Source organism: Bubalus kerabau, chromosome 2 (assembly GCF_029407905.1).
Source record: "Bubalus kerabau isolate K-KA32 ecotype Philippines breed swamp buffalo chromosome 2, PCC_UOA_SB_1v2, whole genome shotgun sequence".
In the NCBI taxonomy this organism is placed as follows: domain Eukaryota; kingdom Metazoa; phylum Chordata; class Mammalia; order Artiodactyla; family Bovidae; genus Bubalus; species Bubalus kerabau.
In genome coordinates, this window is record NC_073625.1 from 36,916,962 (window position 1) to 36,937,156 (window position 20,195).

Consider the following 20,195-nt stretch of genomic DNA (forward strand, 5'->3'; position numbering starts at 1 on the left):
AACTCAGTATCTTAATAGTTTAATTAACTTCATTTGAATAAAAACTGATGACATATCTTAATTGGATGCTAATTATGAAAACAGATTAAGACCTATTTATGTCATTTTATTGGTCTTTTTAAAAAAGATTCCTAGACCTTTAAAAGTGCTTCTAAAAAACCATTTAAATTTTTTGCTTGTTTTCTTGAGTATTATGCTATTTATGTGTATATATTTGACCCTCAGGAAGTTAAAAAAGATGGCAAGGCCCATGAAAATTGCATGTCTATGAATTGCTTGTGCCCCATAGGTGCTATAAGATAAATCTTTTCTTACACAATCCGGGGTCAGCCAGCAAAGAAGTGCCATATTTCAGTATTTGAAAAAGCATAGCCACTTGAAGGATAAAATCACTGGCACATTCAACTTGGATATAATGGGGAAAGTTAAAGCTGCCATTATCAACCTATTTGCGTCTGAGTTAAAGGGACAGGAAGTCATACAATTCTAATGCCTGGACAGTGCACTAAAGCATTGGTCAGCTGATTTAAACTTGTGACCTCTCTATGCTGTTCATTAGATGTGGTTGTTCATGTATTCTCTTTAATTAAAATTTGGTTTCTAGAATGTGGATGGCAACATATGATATTATGAGAAAATCAGATATTACAGTAGATGTGGAAAAAGTTCCTTTCAATTGCTAGCAATCTGTCTCCATTTCTTTCTAACTTGTGCAAAATCCTTAAACACCTTAAATGTCAAAAGGCTTCTTTGCATTCCCAAATAAAACCAGTGTCACTTGTCTTGCTCTCTTGTTCCATTTATTGTAATAAAGGCTGATTAAAAATTAAACCAGAGTTCAGAATAAAAGCAATGTCAGACAATGATTCTAATGATGCTAAAGCAGTGTTGTATTGGAGACCCTTTTACCAGGAAGCCAAACCAATGCCATCAGCAGTATCTGGGAGCTAATTAAAAATGCAGGTTCTCAGACCCCACCCCAGGCCTACTGATTCAGAATCCACATTCTCTCAAGACCTTCAATGACTCATATCAATTTAGAATTTAGCAGTGCTGAGCCAGAGGATGCCAAATTTCCTCCCAGAGGAGTTAGCCTTGTGAATCAGAAAGAACATGACACTGGGGTTTGATAGCCCTAAATGCGACTGAACAACAACAGCAAAACGAATTGTTTTTCCGCCACCACATTATCTATTGGAGAAATTCCTTGACGAGTCTTTTTCCACATCTGTCAAATTACGTCTGTCAATACATGTGCTGTTCATAAATTGTGACGCACCTACCACAGTGTCTGGCATACAACAGAAACGGAATCTCTTTTAATTCCTGGCCCTTGCCCACTCTCTCCAGCAGCACCAATACCCTGTGATTCTATGGATCTCAATTCCTGTCACAGACCTCATCTCCTACTGCCACTGCCCCCAACTGAAGAAAATAAACATAAATGATCAAATCCTGCAAAAGTAACATCATATACTAAGAACTAAATAGTTATCAGTGGCAGCAAATGGAGTTACTCCAAGCTTTGATATGCAATATCCCTCAGAAATAAATAAACTGGAGTCCTCCTCTACTAGAGTCAGTTAGGCTAGAAACAATCAAGCTAACATTCCTGTTTTTCAAATTATCAAAACGTTGCTGTTGCTTGGGGGCAAGACGTACAGATCCTTGGAATGTTGTCTCAAAACAGGGCGACTGTCGACCCAATTACCTATTAAGTGCTTTCCGTCTTTCAAAGTAACCCTGAAGAAATCTGTTTATTCTAAAGAGTTGTTAGGGGAGAGAAATGTCTCCCAAGATATCTTTTTAAATGCTGTTCCATTGTATTTTGAAGTGATATGTTTTGTCTTTTACTGAATAGGTTATTATTCAGAAATGCTCACTTATCTTTACACTCTTCATTTTGAATTCAACTACACTGTGACTTTTTGGTAAATCTTTTATGAACAAGGTCTCCGGTGGGTCCACTTTAATTGGTTAAGGATTATCAGCCGAGAACACTGTCAAAACTCTAGATGGTATTTCTTTTAAAAAATCATGCACAAAACTTTTCCTGGGATAAGTTGTCTGGATGCAGATAAAAACAAACCATGCTCTTGTGCCCACAAATACTATTTGAACCAGGCTTGTCAAAATAAGGATGGCTTTCAAGTGCTCCATTAGCAGTCGTATTCTTGAACAGCTTTGCTTTTTAAAACTGAATAATTTGTGTTATGATTCTCACAAAACTGGTTGAAAGAAGGAAGGAGACTGGAGGACTTCACTTGTTAAATATTCTTGTAGCTATTCTTTCATGGTAGACCAACAGAAGGCATCAAACACAAAAGCCCCTGAAGGGTTTCCTTCTGTCGTCTTACAGATCTAGACAATTCATTATCATTTCATTAGCCAGTGAGAAAGAATAAACAAAAAACACACAGACACCTCCTGCCACACAGACACCATCTCTTTCTCCTCTCCCTGTTGGATTATTGTCTGAGTATGTATTGGCCCAGTTCAAAATCTTCCCTCACCTTCTTCCTTTCTTTCTTACTCAAACCTTGTGAACATCTTCCCAGCCCTTTCCCTGTTTATATCACAACATACACAAATGTCTCACAGGCTTTCCTGTGTACATCTTTGCAAAGCCTGACTGGCTAAGATGACTATTACTATATTTGCAATTAAATGTATCAATATTTCTAAATACTGTATGCAACTTAAAAGTGGTACTACAGCCAATGTTTAAGTTTAATTCTAAATTTTCTATGCTATCATACTTATGCATTAGATGAGCTATTTCATTCACATCTCTTTTTAAATCCCTTTAAAATAAAACTGACATTCAAAACCAAGATTAAACTAAAAATTAAAATGGGTAGTTTTCTGCCTGACACCATAAGAATGAATTCAGGGAAACAAGCTGAGTCTAACATCACTATACATTGAACATCATTAAGAAGATATAGTTCCTGCCAAGGTGAATCTAATACTACATCAGCAAATTTTTGATTATTATTTTTGGTTTACACTCTATTGGGTATAACTTCCATCTGCTATTAGGAGACATGTAAAATTTTTACCAGCTTTGAGAAGTTGTTTTGCCTTGGCATAATTGACAATCAAAACTAAACTAAATTACATTCATCTTTAAGGCATATTATACCTTATCTTGGCTTTGCAATGAATTTCAAGATGTCCTTCTGTGCACTGTTCTTAGATTTTAGAAAACCCTTCCATAGCCATTTGTATATTCAGGAAGTTCATTAATCCCAGCACATCCAAGTTGAGTTTTCCCAAAACCTGTTTTTACTCGAGCTACTCCCGGTCAGCAGTTAATAGGAAGGGCTTTCCCACACTCTTCTGGCATCAGAGAGAACTCTTCTGCAGGGCTGGGATGGGAGCCATCCACCCCAGACACACAGGCCTCCACAGAGGCCCTTCTCCTCTTCTGAGATTCTGATCTACTTTGGGAGAAGGGCTCAAAGGGTCAGGGGTAGTTGAAAGTACTCACACAGGGCACAATTTTTATATTCTCTCTTTTACCTGGGAGATTTTTCATAAGCCTGCTCAGATCCTCTCTGCTTGGTATGCAATACAGAAATAACAGGGTAAGTCTCTCATAAATTGAATTGAACTGACCATGGATTTGAAGTGACTGCCTTTACCACTGAGTTGAAGCCAAACAGAGTTGCCTCCCCCGGCTAAGCTTTGATCAGCGGTTCAGCACTTCCCTCTCCCTGACTAAAATGCAACCAGTCCCCAGCCCTGGTCTTATTAAATGTTCTTGTTCACTTCCCTGGAAATGCTTTAACTCTGGCACCTGCTGGCTGGGAGAGTGATTAGGATTTCATGGGACCAGAGCGTTTCATTTCTGGTGAGCCACACCACAGCCCATAAATTAATACAGGATTATGCTTCAGCATTGACTCTGCAGGCTTGTTTTGAACTGAAAAGGAAAGGCAATTGAAGGATGGAGAAAAATAGCAAAGGATCAGATGAAAAGTAAACAGTTGTACAAAACCCAACAGTGTGTATTAGCATAAGCGCTTTCTTAGGAAACTAAGAAGTGGACACCATGTTACTCTGTTCCTGCTGATAAACGTCATCCATCCTCTCAAAGCCTGACTCACTTTACACATGGAACATGGCTTACCCTCCGCCAGGATGCATATGGCTCGTCTTGAAGCTCTCTGGAAGTCAGTTCAGTGATTGCATTCACCATCCCAGCTGAGCCCAGCTCTCCCCAGGCATTCCCACCAAGGTGCCAGGTGTCTGAATAAGGCTAAGATCCTCCAAGCCAGCACAGCCAAAGCCAAGTGCTACCAAGCAGCTTTCCTCAACACTGAGATGGGCAGGAGAATCACCCCGCTGAGGTCTGTCTTAATTCTTTCCTTCTGCAAGTAGAAAAATCGAAGAGGAGTCAGTACTGCTTACAGAGCTCTCTGGAATGGAGCTGGAAGCTCACTGAGAGACTATGACTCACGCCTCTCAGCCTGGAGGGAATCTGGCCTTCTGACCATTTACTATCCTAATGAAGGCATCTAGAACATCTGCCAGGAACTCAAGATACTTAGCAGACCCCTACCCTAAAGTGCCTGCTGATTCCCTAAGGACAAGTATTTCCTGACATGTCAATCATGATTTTTGCCAGGCATCTTTAACACCTCTGTGGCGTTTGTCTTTATAAGCCCCTGACTCTTCCCTTCCCTGGAAGCCTCTCTTGGTTTTTCCTGAGTTTGTGTCTCCAGAACTGCAATTCTTAAGACCCCAACTAAAGCTCCTTATTCTTGTAGCCTGGCTCCTGACTATGGTTCCACTTCCCCAGATAAAGATAATATAAATGTCGCTGTTGGCCCTTGGGCCAAATCTAGCCCACTGTCTGTTTTTCTACGGTCTGTGAGCTAAGAAGGGATGTTACATTATTAAGTGGTGGAAGAAACTTAAAATGACAATAATGTTTTTTGACACAAGAAAATTCTATAATGTTGGGATGTCGGTGTCCATCAACAGAGTTTGTGTGGGCACAAATGCACTCCCCTACTTGTGTGCTGTCGATAGCTGCTTTTGTACGACAAGGGCAGAGTGGGGTGATTGCAACAGAGATTTCTAAATTATTCATTATATGACCCTTTACAGAAAAAGTTTAACTTCTGTTTTTAAACAGCTAAGTTTTGCATGGATTTCTTACACAGCAATAGATAAGCAACTGTCATGTAAGTTGAAAGAGTCTGCAAATGGAAACTTAAGAAGACATCTTAATGCAATAGTTGATTTCTTAGCCACATACCATCAGAGTTAAAATCCAAAAGGAAGCTAACAACTGGAGAAAATGAACATTGAACTTGCTAAATGTTTTGTCACTTATTGCATACAAATGGCAGCAGTTTATTCCCACAGGGAACAGGATGAATGGAACATGTCTTGAGCTCCGACCATCTACCAGGCACTGTGCTAGGTCAGGGGCATGCGATGGTGAGTCAGAACAGATCAAGATTCTGCCCTCTGAGAGCTTACTGTCGAATGGAGAAGAAAGCCAGCAATCAAAGAATTCCACAACACGACCTGGAATTGGTGTCACAGTGATTACATACTGTATTCTGCTAACATAGCAGGAAGCTCTGACGTGCCTCCTGGAAAGCTCCACTGGGATGCCCCACAGTCATCTCAGACTCGTCCAGTACAAACGGAACTCACTTTTCCCACCGAACATGTCCCTCCTACCATGTTTCCTGTCTCAAGGGCTGACAACACCATTCACCTAGTTGCTCAAGACCTCGACACTTGTCTGTCATCACACAGAGCCAATCACATTTACCTCTTAAATATTTCAAATCTGTATGTTTCTCTCCATTCGCAGCAGCAGTTCCTTAGCTTGGCCATCACTTTCTTCCATGTGGATTATTCTAACAGGCACTGAACTGATTGATATTCTAAACTGGATTCAAGGCTCTTCTCTAATCCAGTCTCCAAACTCCAGAGCAAATTTTCACAAACCCAAATGTGACGGCATGTGTAAATCTCAAGTGATTACTTCAGTGCTAGGATAGAGGGCTAGCTAATCTGTACCACGGTCCCTGCTCACACCACTAAGCCCAGGTTTCACAAGTCTCCACTCCTCACATTCTGTCTCCAGCCAGACCTTCTTCACCAGGATCATTCCTCTGCCTCCCCTCCTCCTACAGTAAAGGCCGTCACCTCTAACAGAGTGCTTTCCCTCACTGCTGTTGTTCAGTTGCTAAGTCCTGTCTGACTCTGTGATCCCATGGACTGCAGCACGCCAGGCTTCCCTGTCCGTCACTATCTCCCGGAGTTTGCTCAGACTCATGTCCATTGGCTTGGTGATGCTACCTAACCATCTAATCCTCATCTAAACCATCATCTCCTTCTCCTTCTGTCCTCAGTCTTTCCCAGCATCAAGGTCTTTTCCAATGAGTCGGCTCTTCACATCAGGTAGTCAAATTATTGGAGCTTCAGCATCAGTCCTTCCACTGAATATTCAGGGTTGATTTCCTTTAGGATTGACTGGTTTGATTTCCTTGCTGTCCAAGGGACTCTCAAGAGTCTTCACCAGCACACAGTTTGAAAGCATTAATTCTTGGCGCTCAGCCTTCTTTATGGTCCAACTCTCAGATCCTTACACGACTACTGGAGAAACCACAGCTTTGACTATATGGACCTTTGTTGGCAAAGTGATGTTTTTGCTTTTTAATATGCTGTCTAGGTTTGTAGGTTTGTCATAGCTTTCCCTCAGGAGAAGGCAATGGCAACCCACTCCAGTACTCTTGCCTGGAGAATCCCATGGGCAGAGGAGCCTGGTAGGCTGCAGTCCATGGGGTGGCTAAGAGTCAGACACGACTGAGCGACTTCACTTTCACTTTTCACTTTCATGCATTGGAGAAGGAAATGGCAACCCACTCCAGTGTTCTTGCCTGGAGAATCCCAGGGACTGCGAGCCTGGTGAGCTGCCGTCTCTGGGGTTGCACAGAGTCAGACATGACTGAAGCAACTTAGCAGCAGCAGCGGCAGCATAGCTTTCCCTCACTACTGTAGTCCAGTTAAGTGTCCTTCCTAAGGGTTCCTGAACAATCACATTAAACACAAATAATCACCCTAAATTATTATGGCCTATAATTGTCCCTCCTGGATGATAAGATGGAGAACTATTTCTGTCTTAAGTTTTCTCCCCAGTTTCAAGTGTAATGCTTTAATGTTAGTAGGAAATCAATAGATATCTTCATATAAAAGAAAGAAGGTAGGAAGCAATAAAACTCTTCCATGGAACAACTTTAGAATTGATCATAAGAGAATTTTGCAAACATATAGGATATTCCATTAGCTAAGGTGGCTGATGAGGGTGGTTTAATGTGTAAAGGGCAGGGGAGGGCAGGCTTCTTAGAGGTCTCTATAGGCACAAAGACCTTGCTCTCTTAAGCCTGAGGTTAGAGGAAAAAATTAATTACACTAAAACTTGCACAGTGAAAACATTTTTTAGTAGCAAAAACTGGTCTCTGTTGATATCGGTACATGACAGTTAAATAGTAAGACATGGCAGGTTGTGAATGAGTCTGCAATAATCTGTGTTTGGGTGTTTTGCACAAGTGTGATAACAGGGTGTCATCTTGACAACAGGCAGGATCCTGAACCCAGTCTTCAAAATGTTCAACTTCAAAATTTCATTTAAAAATCTTTTTTCCTAGATTCTTTCCCTTTAAGTGCTTCAGAGTCAAAGTAGAAAACAAAATAAAGATACTTGAACATTAAAAAAATTTCAACTTCTGGACTTTGATGAGCCAATTTTAGAATCTAACTACATCCACCCACTTACTCAGCCAGGTCAGAGGCAGTTACAGTGGGTGGGACTGACCGAAAGCGCCCAGCAGCTGATAGCCACTGTGGCTTTCCACTGCCTTTCAAGAAGGGCATTGCCTCATACAGTGGCTGCTAGCTGGTGGATATCTGGATATTCTCCTCACCATAAGAAAATACTCTTCAGCTTTTGGGACAGCATGTCATGCATCTTGGTAAGGTGGGCAGACGTGCCTATGTCAGAGACTCAATATCCAGAAAGAGACAGACAGAAGGAGGAAGAGAAAACTTCTTGTGAGAACTGTCCTTAGAAAAATAATTATACCTTCAAAGATTCACTTTTTTGATATGATATAAACAGGAACAATATATTCATCGTCAAGTTTTTTTTGTTTTTTTTTTTTGTCTTCCACTCAGAGAGGTTTCTGTAATCAGCATGCTTGCTTCTGTGTGATGCTTAGGAATCTGCATTGCCACACAAGGAGAACGAGGGTGTGTGAATATTACGGGGTTAAGACCTGGACTGCACCCACTTGGCTCCCTGATTAACTCTGTGGCCAAGCAACACAGTTTTCGACCAGATTTATTTGGAAGTCACTGTCCTTTATTACACTTGAAATCACTTTCTTGAAACTTTTGCTCTATTAGACCGGAGTCCTAGATTTATGCTTTAACTCAGCTGGATTTATTGGATGCCAGACGGGTGTGCAGTGCCTTGCAGCCTTCCTTGGAGGTTGGGGCGAGGGGTCTGTCACATCGCTCTTTCCTACGACTTCCATTCAAGTTAGCTATAAAAGCATATTATGCCACTGAACACCAGCTGTGGCAGGTTCTTACAGCTTTGTGAATAGATTTGCCATTTCTGTTTGGGCTGCTGAGTCAGGGAATTGACATTCCACTGTTGTGCTTTTAAAAGTATTTGCTGTGACTTCATTTTTTTTTCCTCTCTGACAGCTGAAGCAGAAAGGTGGATTAGCTTTCTTGATTCCAATTATCTTCCCTGTAGTATATTGCTGATATGCTAGTGTGTCAGATAAGTTATGAGAAGTAGAAGAAAGTGTCACCCGGTAAATGTGACAGTGTTTGAGGGAGGCCTTGAAAGATATTTCTTATCATTGATGGGTCTCTAAGAGCTTTTTTTAAAGAGAGGTAGAATTCTTCTGAAATAACTAAGTTGGATTTTTTTCTGCCAAATTTTCTGAAAGACTACCATGCAAATGTCAACTTTTGTTTTTAAAAGAGACATAAATTGAGAAAGTCAGTGTGATGTCCTACCCGATTTCATTCCACACTTGAGTTATTGGAAGGTTTGCTTCATGACACTTGATCCCTTCTATTTTTTCTTACTATTAGGCAGTCGATCATGTCTCAGAAAGACCAGGGTCTTACTGCCACATGGAGAGAGATTTGAGATAATGACTGGATAATATCTGCAGAAAATGCATGTCTTCATGTTTTATTTTTTTGTGTTGTAAATTACTGATGAAGTCTTAAGTACTCATGAATCTTTCAGAGTCATCTGGTGAAGTTGAGTTCAGTATTTGTTTCATAATAGCTTATTATTTTTTAAACATAAAGGTTTCCTGTGTTTCCTGGTAAACAACCTTTATCTTTTTACCACACTGAGAGAATTTGAATCACCGTTAAAATATAAAATGTTCAAATCTAGTTCAAAGAACAAAAATTTTGTAAAAGTGTAAAATGCTATCCATATTTTTGAGGCAAGGATACATCCCTCTAAACTTTGTGAGATAAAGAACCTACTTATGGAGGTAAGATTTAACAGGAAACTTGATGATTATTTATAAGGACCAGGCAGAAAGGGATGACTGGGTGTTAAATTTGAGTTCTTTGTGTAAGGGATTATATACCGTATCTTTGTATGATATTGGGATATCATGGTGATATAAAGCCTTGAGACAGGGTGTTGTGGTTTAAACTGGGCCCTTCCAATTCTTCACAGAACAGAAAACTAAAGACAGCAAATGTTTCTGACCTGCTATAGTGGATCTGGAGTTTTCCTAGATAAGGACTGCTGGTTGCTAGATTTGTTCTTTTTTTTTTTTCGTCAGAAATGACAACTTCTGAATTATTTTCAGCACCATATTGAATATACTTTTTGCTTTATTTACAGAAGAATTTCCACAAATATAAATAGTCTTGAGGCCTATTTAGTTGATTACTGGTATTTCAACACAAATGCAACCTTCTCAGATGAGAATTCCTGGCTTGCCTTCCTCTTGGCATTCCCTTGGTCTATAACAATATCCTCAGGCCTCAATTCATCAGTTTCCTGCAGCACACACCACTGTTTACCCACCCAACAATCATTCTCAAGAGGCCTCCCTATTTGCAACATAGCAGTCTCTTCAAATTAATGAGGCTTTATGAGAGCCAAGAAGAGACCAGACAGTCATCTTACTGCCTTAGGTTTAGAGAACAGAAACGGGAGATGAAACTGATGAGAAAGAAATGAGAAAACTGATGAGAAAACAGAGCAGGAAACCACTGGTAACTTCTCTGAGTGTTAGAAACATACCTGGGGAAAAAAAAACAGCATAGATAAATAAGGAAAAGGAGGAAAGCTTGCCGAGCAGTGAGGAAAACTTGCCAGTGCTAAGTAACTTTTTCTGTATGTGGGGCTAACCCTAAACACATCCTTCTCTGTCCTTCACAACACACCTCAGGCTCCCAGGAACCAGTTTGATCTGCAAGATGAGTCAGGAAAACCCTGGGGACACAGAGGGAAGCAGACCGTGATCTACACGGAGATGGATTCCAGATCCAGTTGCAAAATGCGTGGCTCCGTCCTAGGTCAATTCCTGTGCTAATAGCACTTTGCTTGCCCCCTGATTTTTCCTTCAGGAAATCCACTTCTGCAGAAAATGTGAAAGGAGCAGGAACTTAGCAAGAGTGGAGGGAGATGGAAGGATGGGAGTACAATCTGTGCTAGAAATAATACCAGAAGCAAACAAAATACATGCATTCTGTGGAGTGCACCATGAGAGGGATGCATAGATATTTTTCCTGACCAGAATTCTGCCCAGGTCCAGAAAGACTGACCAATCCAAAACTTGATGTGGCTCAAATAATCTGAGATTTGATAGAGCTCAAATTTTATGGGACCTAACCCAAACACTGAATAGAAAAATTTGATTTATTTTCTGAAATTGCCCTTATAAAATTAATATTTGCTTTTGAAAAGTGAGAACCCATAGTCCTGCATTCTCTCCAGCCCCTTATCACTCTTTTCTATGTACTTATCAGATCACAATATGTACAAGACATGTTACAGACACACCATGTGAGTGCACGTGTGGAAGGCGTCTGGGAGCAAACACCACACACAAGTTGCTGGGGCCTGAATGATGGCAGCAGGAGGCAAGGCGGACAGGAAGGCGGTTTGTGAACTGGAAGAACTGCCAAGGTGTCCAAGGGCAGCCAGGAGTGATGCGCTCTACACTCAGGAAAAAGTGAAAACCAAGGAACAAATGAAGAGAAGGAAAATCACGAGAAAGAGAAAACTCCAGTCATTGTGACTGCAAGTGTGAAAAGGCCTTCTTCCCCTTTCGCCAGACCAAGATGTCACCTGTGGTCTATGGGTTTAGAGTAAACACCCTCTGCCAGCACACTGCTGAGAAGAGTTGACAGCTACCAAGAACCCTATGAACGGAAAGAGGTCTGAAAGCGGAGCCCTAAAGAGTAAAACGAGGGACCCATTCGTCCTTTGGGTATTTCTTTATCTTTATCTTTCTGGGCATCTCCTATGCCCAGGAGATGGAGCTATGAAGGAACCAGCATGGCTCAACCCCAGTGAAGCTCACAGAGTATGTGTAGGGGCAGGGATGTGGGCAGGCTGCGGAGGGAGGCGTTATCAGTAAACCATCATAGCGGTGAGATCCCTCAGACTGACGGGTAGTGTCTAGTTGCAGGTTTAGGTTGGGGATCACAGGTCTGCCCCAAGGTGGTAACGTTGAAATGATCTGAATGTTGAGTGAAGCTGGGCGTGGAAACTGCAGGGTTTGATATTTTGCGGTGGATATGAATTACTAAAATTGGCCAATAATTGTCATAATCGTCTCTATACATATAAAGCTGCAAAATGACATGCTACTGAAAGCATTTCTGGGAATTGTGGCAACTTCCATGCAAATGTTATATTAAATATAATGTCGTATGTGCCCTAGGCATTCTTTGATTTTTTTTTTTAAAAATAAAATCCACCTAGTTACCTCTCATACTCAGGCATATTTCTCCTGTTAAAAGATAATCATCTTCCTTTTTGGTCTCTAAGTAATAATTATGCTTCCTTTCAAACTCTCTTGGCACTCTCAATGTTCATTAAAAAAAAAAAAATGTTTGCGGCTATGCAGAAACTTTTCCTTAGAAAAAGATTATACCAAATGTTTCTCTTGGCAGGAACAAGTATTTTTTTCTTGTCTGTGATTCAAAACTATTTGGTGTTACTTTATACCTGCTTTCAAATGGAAAAGCTAAGGCTTATGTGATAGCCACAGTGCTGTATTTTTGCTCTTGACTATTTAAATATTAACTTATGTCCCTGTATCATTGGGACTCATTTCCCAAGCTTACTCCTACACATAGGAAAGGCAGATGTTCATCAGTGTAGTGTGAATGTACGATTTCAGGAACAACAGTCAACATTTCTATTAATTAGGGTAGCTTGCAATTGCTCACATTTACCCAACTTATATTTCCTTCTTGTTTAGCTTACTGTCAGTCTCAGATGGGTAACACTAAAGCTGTCATCAGTATTTACACCCTGGTGAAATGAACCTTCTTTGCCTGGGCTCGGGTCTTGATGAAGCTGGGAATAAGAAAGTAGGAGGCACTTTGCTTGTGGCAAGGATTGGATGAAATAGAATTTGGAAGCCCTAAGAGTAAATCATCCCCAAAGAGAAAATCTAAGTATAATAGGGAGGCTGTATGCTCAACATTGAAATACATACTCACTGGTTTCCATTCTGCTATCAGCAAAGTAGATTCTTTTAAAATCTAGGGTGTAGACAGAGGAGATTCTTAACACCCTTGTTCTATTACTCCATTTACTCAGAAGGCTGGATGAACGTTCTTCAAGAAACAATATTTATTCTATTAAAAATATGAATAAGACATTCTTCCTAGGTTATAAGGCCATAATGAACAGACAGAAAGACTTATGAGCAAAATGGAGGAAACTTACATTGGGAGACTATTCCATGAATCAGCCACATTTCTTGGTGTCTGGAGAGCTGAGGTGCTGGCTGCCTCCTGGGAGGTTTGCACAGTGAACGGACTTGGAAGACAGCAGAGAGAGCTGTCTCTGCAGCAAGGGCATATCTGTGTACCATCCACTATAATAAAAATAATGTGTTCTTCTGGGCAAACGTCGGGTGGACTAACTGCTCATTATAAAGGACGTGGTTTCCTTTCCATTATGCAACCTACTGCCTACGCAGGCAACACCTACCTTCTTCAAGGCACCTGGTGGGATTCAGGGTTCAGAGAAATGGTGCACATACAGATACTCTGGCTACTGCTCTATCTGTGGATAATGAAGTCCTTTGTTTCTGACCCAGGAGTTTCATGTCTTCCAGCAAGTCATGAAACTGCTAAGGCACACTTGTTAGATTGTATTGAGACAAAATCTCAGATCTTTTACAATTCTTGGCAACCAACATACTAAGCATCTTTAATTTCAAACACAGAATATAATGAATGATAAAATACAGTTGACAAGAAACAACTGATAAGAAGTATAAACAGATTCCCTGGAGGTATGTCTGAGGGACATAGAATTCTGGCTGGAGAACATTTCGGAAAATTTGGAAATTAGAGTTCAATGGAGTACTTAGAGAAGTTAGGGCTTTCTCAACTGTTGGAACCTCAGGAAAGTGCATTCCTAGCAGTGGCAGTAGTTTGTGTTAAGTCTCAGAGTGTGTTTGGCCATGAGAGACTGGTTACAGTGGGGGAAGGGCCAGCAGGAGAGAAGAAGGAGAAATAAGCCTGGGATAAATAACAAGCCTCCAAATTAGGGGGCCTCTGAATTCCTGTAATTTCGCTTTTCTTCTTTCCCAGAATCATGGAGGATTTTTTTTTTACAAGAAAGTTTCACACTTTGTACTTTGCATTGAAGAACTAGTTTTGGTACTGGAAAACAATAACACTTAATAAAATAATTTCTACTCTTCCAACATGAGAGTTGGCACTGTCTTAAAGATTCTAGACAAAGGGCGATTTTGGCTTTTTTTTTTCTCTATTGCTTTCAGGAAAAAGGTGGCAAGCACACAAGCAGTATAGATAAACTGCATGATTCCCCACTCACACAAATGTAAGACAGCATCACCACCAGGATGATGAGAAACCAGTATCTCCTCTTTATCCTGTGTAATCTATGACTCTGCTGCTGCTGCTGCTAAGACGCTTCAGTCATGTCCAACTCTGTGCGACCCCATAGATGGCAGCCCACCACGCTTCCCCGTCCCTGGGATTCTCCAGGCAAGAACAACTGGAGTGGGTTGCCATTTCCTTCTCCAATGCATGAAAGTGAAAAGTGAAAGTGAAGTCGCCCAGTCGTGTCCAACTCTTTGCGACCCCATGGACTGCAGCCTACCAGGCTCCTCCGTCCATGGGGTTTTCCAGGCAAGAGTACTGGAGTGCGGTGCCATTGCCTTCTCTGATCTATGACTTAGGAAATGGTAAATACCTATAAGGACAGAGAAGCCCAACTTCCCTTGTGACCAGCAGGACTCTGAAGGGTCTTCCTGGGACAGACCCTAGCCCCGTATCCTCTGCTGTAGTTCTTCTCTGAAGATAATAGTATCTCATGTGTATTTCCTGAGTTTTTCAGTTGCTAAAACCAACATCAAATGGAAGACATTACCTACCTGATGGTCATGAGTATGTAGCCCCTAGACCTTCTGGTGCCTAAGGATTGATAATGTTAACCGCCCTGTGACTTCAAAATCAGCCAGAGTACTGTGAGTGAGAACACCCTTCCTTCACCTGGCCTTTAAAAATGGTTTGCTAAAGCCCCTTGGGGAGTTCAGGGTTTTGGGGGTGGGGAGTGGAAGGGTGGACACAGGCTCCTTGCTGCATTCTCCCTGCTCAGCCCTGCTGCAAACCTTTTTCTCCTCCAAGCTCTCATGTTTGGGTCTGTTTGGCCTCACTATGTGTTGGACACCCTTTTGAAGCAGCCGTTCAGACCCATGAGGCTCATTCCAGGGGGCAACTCAGTTTCTTCACTCAGCAAGTCTCCTCCTTATACAGAAACTGAAGTCTGGCTCTCTCTTTAATATATAATTCCCAGAAACCCAGTCTGAAGATTGCAGCTTTTTGTCTCTTGAAAGACCTCAGCAAACGAAAGTACACTCCAATGTCACATCAAGGACCACGCTTGCGAGAAACAGCTCATTTACATTCCAAGGGAAATAGTCAGAAATAAAGTGTGGGGATGTAGCTCTTCAGATGTCGTAGCAGTTGATTCTCGATAGGATTGATGTTAAAAAGTTCTAGCGTTGGTGATATTTATCACAATAGCATGACATGAAAGCATCAAGGTCACTTCCTTCCCAAATGTTGTTTCCCTATGTTGTTTTCCAGAAGTGTAAATATGACAGTGGCTGGGAGCTGCCTAACTGTGGTTTCATCACACATTCTGAATGACGAATGACTTTCAGACAGTCCTAAGCATCCCACAATGGGCTCTAATAATACTGAAGGGAATTTTTATGATGAATACAGATCACTCCTAAAACCCATAATACATCATGCAGAGTAATATCACAATAAGAAGAGAGAAGAAAATGAAACTCTAAGTAGGCACATGCTTTCATGTACTTTGATTGAATTTGTATTCTTTCACTCCCTCGATCCAACAATAAGTATCATTACGGAAAATAGGCAATAGCTTAAATATCTCTCTGAAAATTTGATCTGTAAGAAAAACTAATATCACATCTCTATTATAAGATATTTGCATTATAATTTCCACTTATCGGTTACGTCTAATAGGAGGATAATGCTTCTCTTGCCCCCTTCTATAAGGATTTCTACATGGATTCTCACTTAAACTTTAGAGCAACTCTAAAGAGATGGACATTTTATAGACAAAGGAACCAAGGCATTAAGTGACACTTTGGCTAGATCACAAGTTTAACGAATGATGAAACCAAGAGCAGGAATTTTTGTAGCTTGAATATTGTATATTAGCCTTACCGTCTACTTAAGGGTCACATAAATTAACTTTAGGACTACTACTCCAGCAAATATTATTGTGTGAAAAATGATCCCCAAGCTTAGGGGCATTTCATTTTCCTTTGCTCATGGTTATGTGTCAGGGTCCTGGGAAGGGCTCGGCTGGCTGGGCAGGTCTCACCTGGGACTCGGATACAGTTGCAGTCCAGATGTCAGGTGGGGCTAGCTGGCTGAGGTGCCCCAGAGGGTCACTCACGTGGCTGCGTTGGAGACTGGCTATGGCTGGGTGTTGCCTCTCCAGTGTGTGTTGTCTCAGGGTAGCAGGACCTCTTCCTTGATGTCTGACTTCCTCCAGAAAGAAAGAGACAGAAAGCATAACCTTTCATGATGTAGGTAGGAAACCACAGTATCTTGTCTACCATACTCTATTCATTAGAGCAGTCCCAAGCGCTTTTCAATGTCAGGAATGTCAAGTAATTTGTGGCCTTTTATTGTTAACTACCACTGTCTCTAAGGTCACTTTCCTCCTCTGATTTCATTAAAGGAATTTTTTTTTACGTTTTTATTGAACTATGATTGATGTGCAACCCTCTGATTTCACTTGAGTCAAATATCACTCACATATAAGTTTGTGATAAATTTTCTAATAAAACAATCAAAGAACCTCCTGCCCCTCCACTAAACCAATTCATTCCTTTAGAGATAAGATAAATTCTAGATGATTCTATCAAGTAATTTTAAGATAAGACACCCGCTTAATTTGCTTTTATGTTCAATGTTTATGTCCTTAATTTTGATTAAGAAGAGGCCATTTTAGAAGCAGTCAGGTTCACAAAGACTAACAACAGAAGACAGTGATAATTTCTTTAAAACAAGAAAAAGAAAAAAAACAGGATCACAAAAGCTTGCTCTTAGTAACTCCTGTTGCTCTGTGGTCAACTTAGTGCTGTTTCATAAGTGAAACATGAGTTCTGCATAAATAACAAAAAAGATAATGGAGTAAACATCTGTGAAATTTATACAATAGCTATCAATTTTTTCTTAATGACAGTTCAATACCTTTTTCTAAAATTGAGTAGATAGAAAGTAGTCCATCTACTTGGATTTAAAGCATTCCCTCTACCTACTGGTGCTATGCCATGAATGATGATGTTACCTATCTCAGGATGGTCTGCAGCTGATTCAACATCTTCCAGACAATGGTACCCACACTTGACAGGTCGCTGCATATATCAGTTATTTCTTAAATTCAGTTGAGCTACTTAGAAATGATAGGTGGGAAAAACCAAAGCAATTACATTAAAGATAAATAATTTTAGCTATGCAAAAGTTTACATCTATGTTCTATATAAATGTTTTGAAAAGTTTTTGATCAGATTTTGATAATATTCTGACAATTTTGTAAGGTACATAGGATCACCACTTGCAGTCACATTTTGATGCCAACTATTAATTTACAAGGTTTGTAAATCTGCACACAAACTCCTAAAAGTAGGTGAGGAGAGGATTAGAACTGAGGCCTTATTCACTCTGTACTCTTTCCATCAAATTCTTAGCAGAGGAGGAACAACCGTGACAACATGAAAGGGGAATTTGCTGCTTTTATTATTTAGCCAGAATAAGTCTGAACTATCTGAAAAAGCCCAGGTTATTTGGAAAACTCAAGGCATTTCAGGAAAAAAAAAAAAAGACATGTGGCAGTAAAATAAATAAATAAGAGTGGAGGGAGCATCAGTCAAATAATTGATGAGTATTTAAATAGTATCATTTCTGTTATTCTCTAGTTTAGAAGATAATCTGCTGCATTAGCATTCATGGGCTCAGAAAAAAAATGGAACAGTCAACAAGGCATGACTGCAAATGCATGAAATTATGCAAGTGAAAGATAATATGTAAAAATAGATATCATTGTGGTAGTTAGTACCTGGAAGAAAAGCTATGACCAACATAGAAAGCATATTAAAAAGCAGAGACATTACTTTGCCAACAAAGGCTCATCTAGTCAAAGCTATGGTTTTTCTAGTTGTCACATATGGATGTGAGAGTTGGACTATAAAGAAAGCTGAGTGCCAAAGAATTCATGCTTTTGAACTGTGGAGTTGGAGAAGACTCTTGAGAGTCCCTTGGACTGCAAGGAGATCCAACCAGTCAATCCCAAATGAAATCAACCCTGAATATTCATTGGAAGGACTGATGCTGAAGCTGAAACTCCAATACTTTGGCCACCTGATGCGAAGAACTGACTCATGTGAAAAGACCCTGATGCTGGGGAAGATTGAAGGTGGGAAGAGAAGGGGACGACAGAGGATGAGATGGTTGGATGGCATCACCAACTTGAGGGACATGAGTTTGATCAAGATCCGGGAGTTGGTGATGGACAGGGAGGCCTGGCGTGCTGCAGTCCATGGGGTCACAAAGAGTTGGGCACAACTGAGCAACTGAACTGGACTGAACTGAGTTAGTACCCTTAGGAGATATACTGTTGCTTTTTCATGTTGTTAACTTATGGTGTTTTCTACTTAAAAATAAACCCGGTTGATTCTTGAAAGCCTAGCTTTTGAGGAAAATGATGATGTGGAAAAGCTGGGAAGGTGTAACACATGCACTGCTTCCCAAATATTTTTACGTTTGGCTGTGCCAAGTCTTAGTTGTGCCACTAGGGATCTTTAGCTGCGGCATGTGGGACCTAGTTCCCGGATCTAGTTCCAGGGATCGGACCCGGGCATCTGATTTGGAGTCTTAGCCACTGGACCACCAGGGAAGTGCCCTAGAGAGCTATTTGCTTGTTTGTTTGTTTTAATTTTATTTTTAAACTTTACAATATTGTATTAGTTTTGCCAAATATCGAAATGAATCCGCCACAGGTGTATCTGTGTTCCCCATCCTGAATAAAGAGCTATTTGTGATTGTTTTTGTTCTACTTGATACTTTTGATGACCTTTTACAAGCAGGTGGTGGAAGAGTGAATTGTTTGTGGCTCTAAAGTTGATTCTACTCAAATGAGGCTAAGTCTGAATCCACAAAACCCTGTGGGCTAAACAATGTTGCTTACTTGAAGACAAAATTAGTGAAGTCTCTGAGCCTCATTCTGACCACCTGGTGGCAAATTCCACCTCAAGAACTGTTGGTGGCCTTCTGCTCCAAGGTCCTCAAAATTCCTCGGTATGTGGAGACTCACCCAAAGTTGATCACATGGGGAGGCTCCACCAGTGACCGACCCTGGAGGCCTCTGTTCCTATCCTAGATCCACCTGGTCCCCTAGAGATCAGCTTTGTTGCTTCTGAGGCCCTCAGAGACTTTGACAGAGCTGTGGATTCTGTGATCATAGCTGGGTCTCTCTGCAGCTCTTTTTTTCCTGTTCAGAAGCACTGGTCTCCAACCCTGGCACGAATCGCTCAAGGAGCTCAGGATTCTTGAAAACAAATGCCAGGCTTTAACAATCTTGCTTCTGTCACTTCCCTTAGAAATGTCACTTCACTTCTATGAGCTTCAGTTTCCTCATCTGGAAAGTGGGGATAATAAAGTGGGGTTATTGTGAGGCTTAAAGGAGTTAATATGTTAAAAAATATTTAGCATGGTCCCTGCTACCTAGTAAGTGTTAACTACTTTCATCATTCAAATAAGATAGTTCCTCGCATCTGAAGGCAGTGAAGCAGATCTGTAAGTTTTGAAATCTCTTTGTACAGCATGTGTATCTGTAATATGCTCAATACCTACATGTATACTTTGTTCCATTAAGCTTAGATGAATAAATGGAATAAAGCAGCAGTGTTTGAAGCAGCTCGGCACTCATGCCTGGTTTGGGGAGAACCAGCATAGAAGTGTTTCATCATGTCCTCCTCTCTGTCAGTGGAGATGGTAGCAATGCATCTAGGGATATCATTATGTTTCCTGCCTATATTTAAATTGACAGGAAATAATAAGACAGCAAGCAGATGGCTATTAACCCCTCTTACCCAGTGAGGTATGTATCTGATAATGAGTAACAGGAAATATTTTAGAGAAAAAAGATATTTTTCTCTATAAAAGTGCAGTCTTTTGGGCAGCAAGAGAATTCCTCTTTCAGTCAAGGTTCTATCTGAAACCCCTTCTCACCCCAGGAGCAGTAGAGTCACAGAGGTCTTTGTTAGAAAGTCAGTCACAGAAAATGTTATGGAAAAGGGAATCAGATCCGTGTTCTTACATTAAAAGGAAAAAATTGGAAAATTAGG

The 20,195-nt window shown here is 40.7% G+C and overlaps 1 long non-coding RNA gene across 4 annotated transcripts in view; it reads right to left on the bottom strand.

Annotated features, from left to right (window-relative positions):
• The window catches only part of LOC129643217 (uncharacterized), a 30,825-nt gene that overhangs the window by 6,030 nt on the left and 4,600 nt on the right, over positions 1 to 20,195 (bottom strand). For 2 of the 4 annotated variants that reach the window (XR_008710162.1, XR_008710161.1), the window contains exons 3-4: positions 16,166 to 16,329; positions 4,136 to 4,376 (exon numbers count right to left, since the gene is read on the bottom strand). This is a non-coding gene — a long non-coding RNA (uncharacterized LOC129643217). Of the gene's footprint in view, positions 1 to 4,135; positions 4,377 to 16,165; positions 16,334 to 17,140; positions 17,246 to 20,195 lie in introns of all 4 variants that reach the window. The other 2 variants (XR_008710163.1, XR_008710160.1) reach the window with 2 other exon arrangements.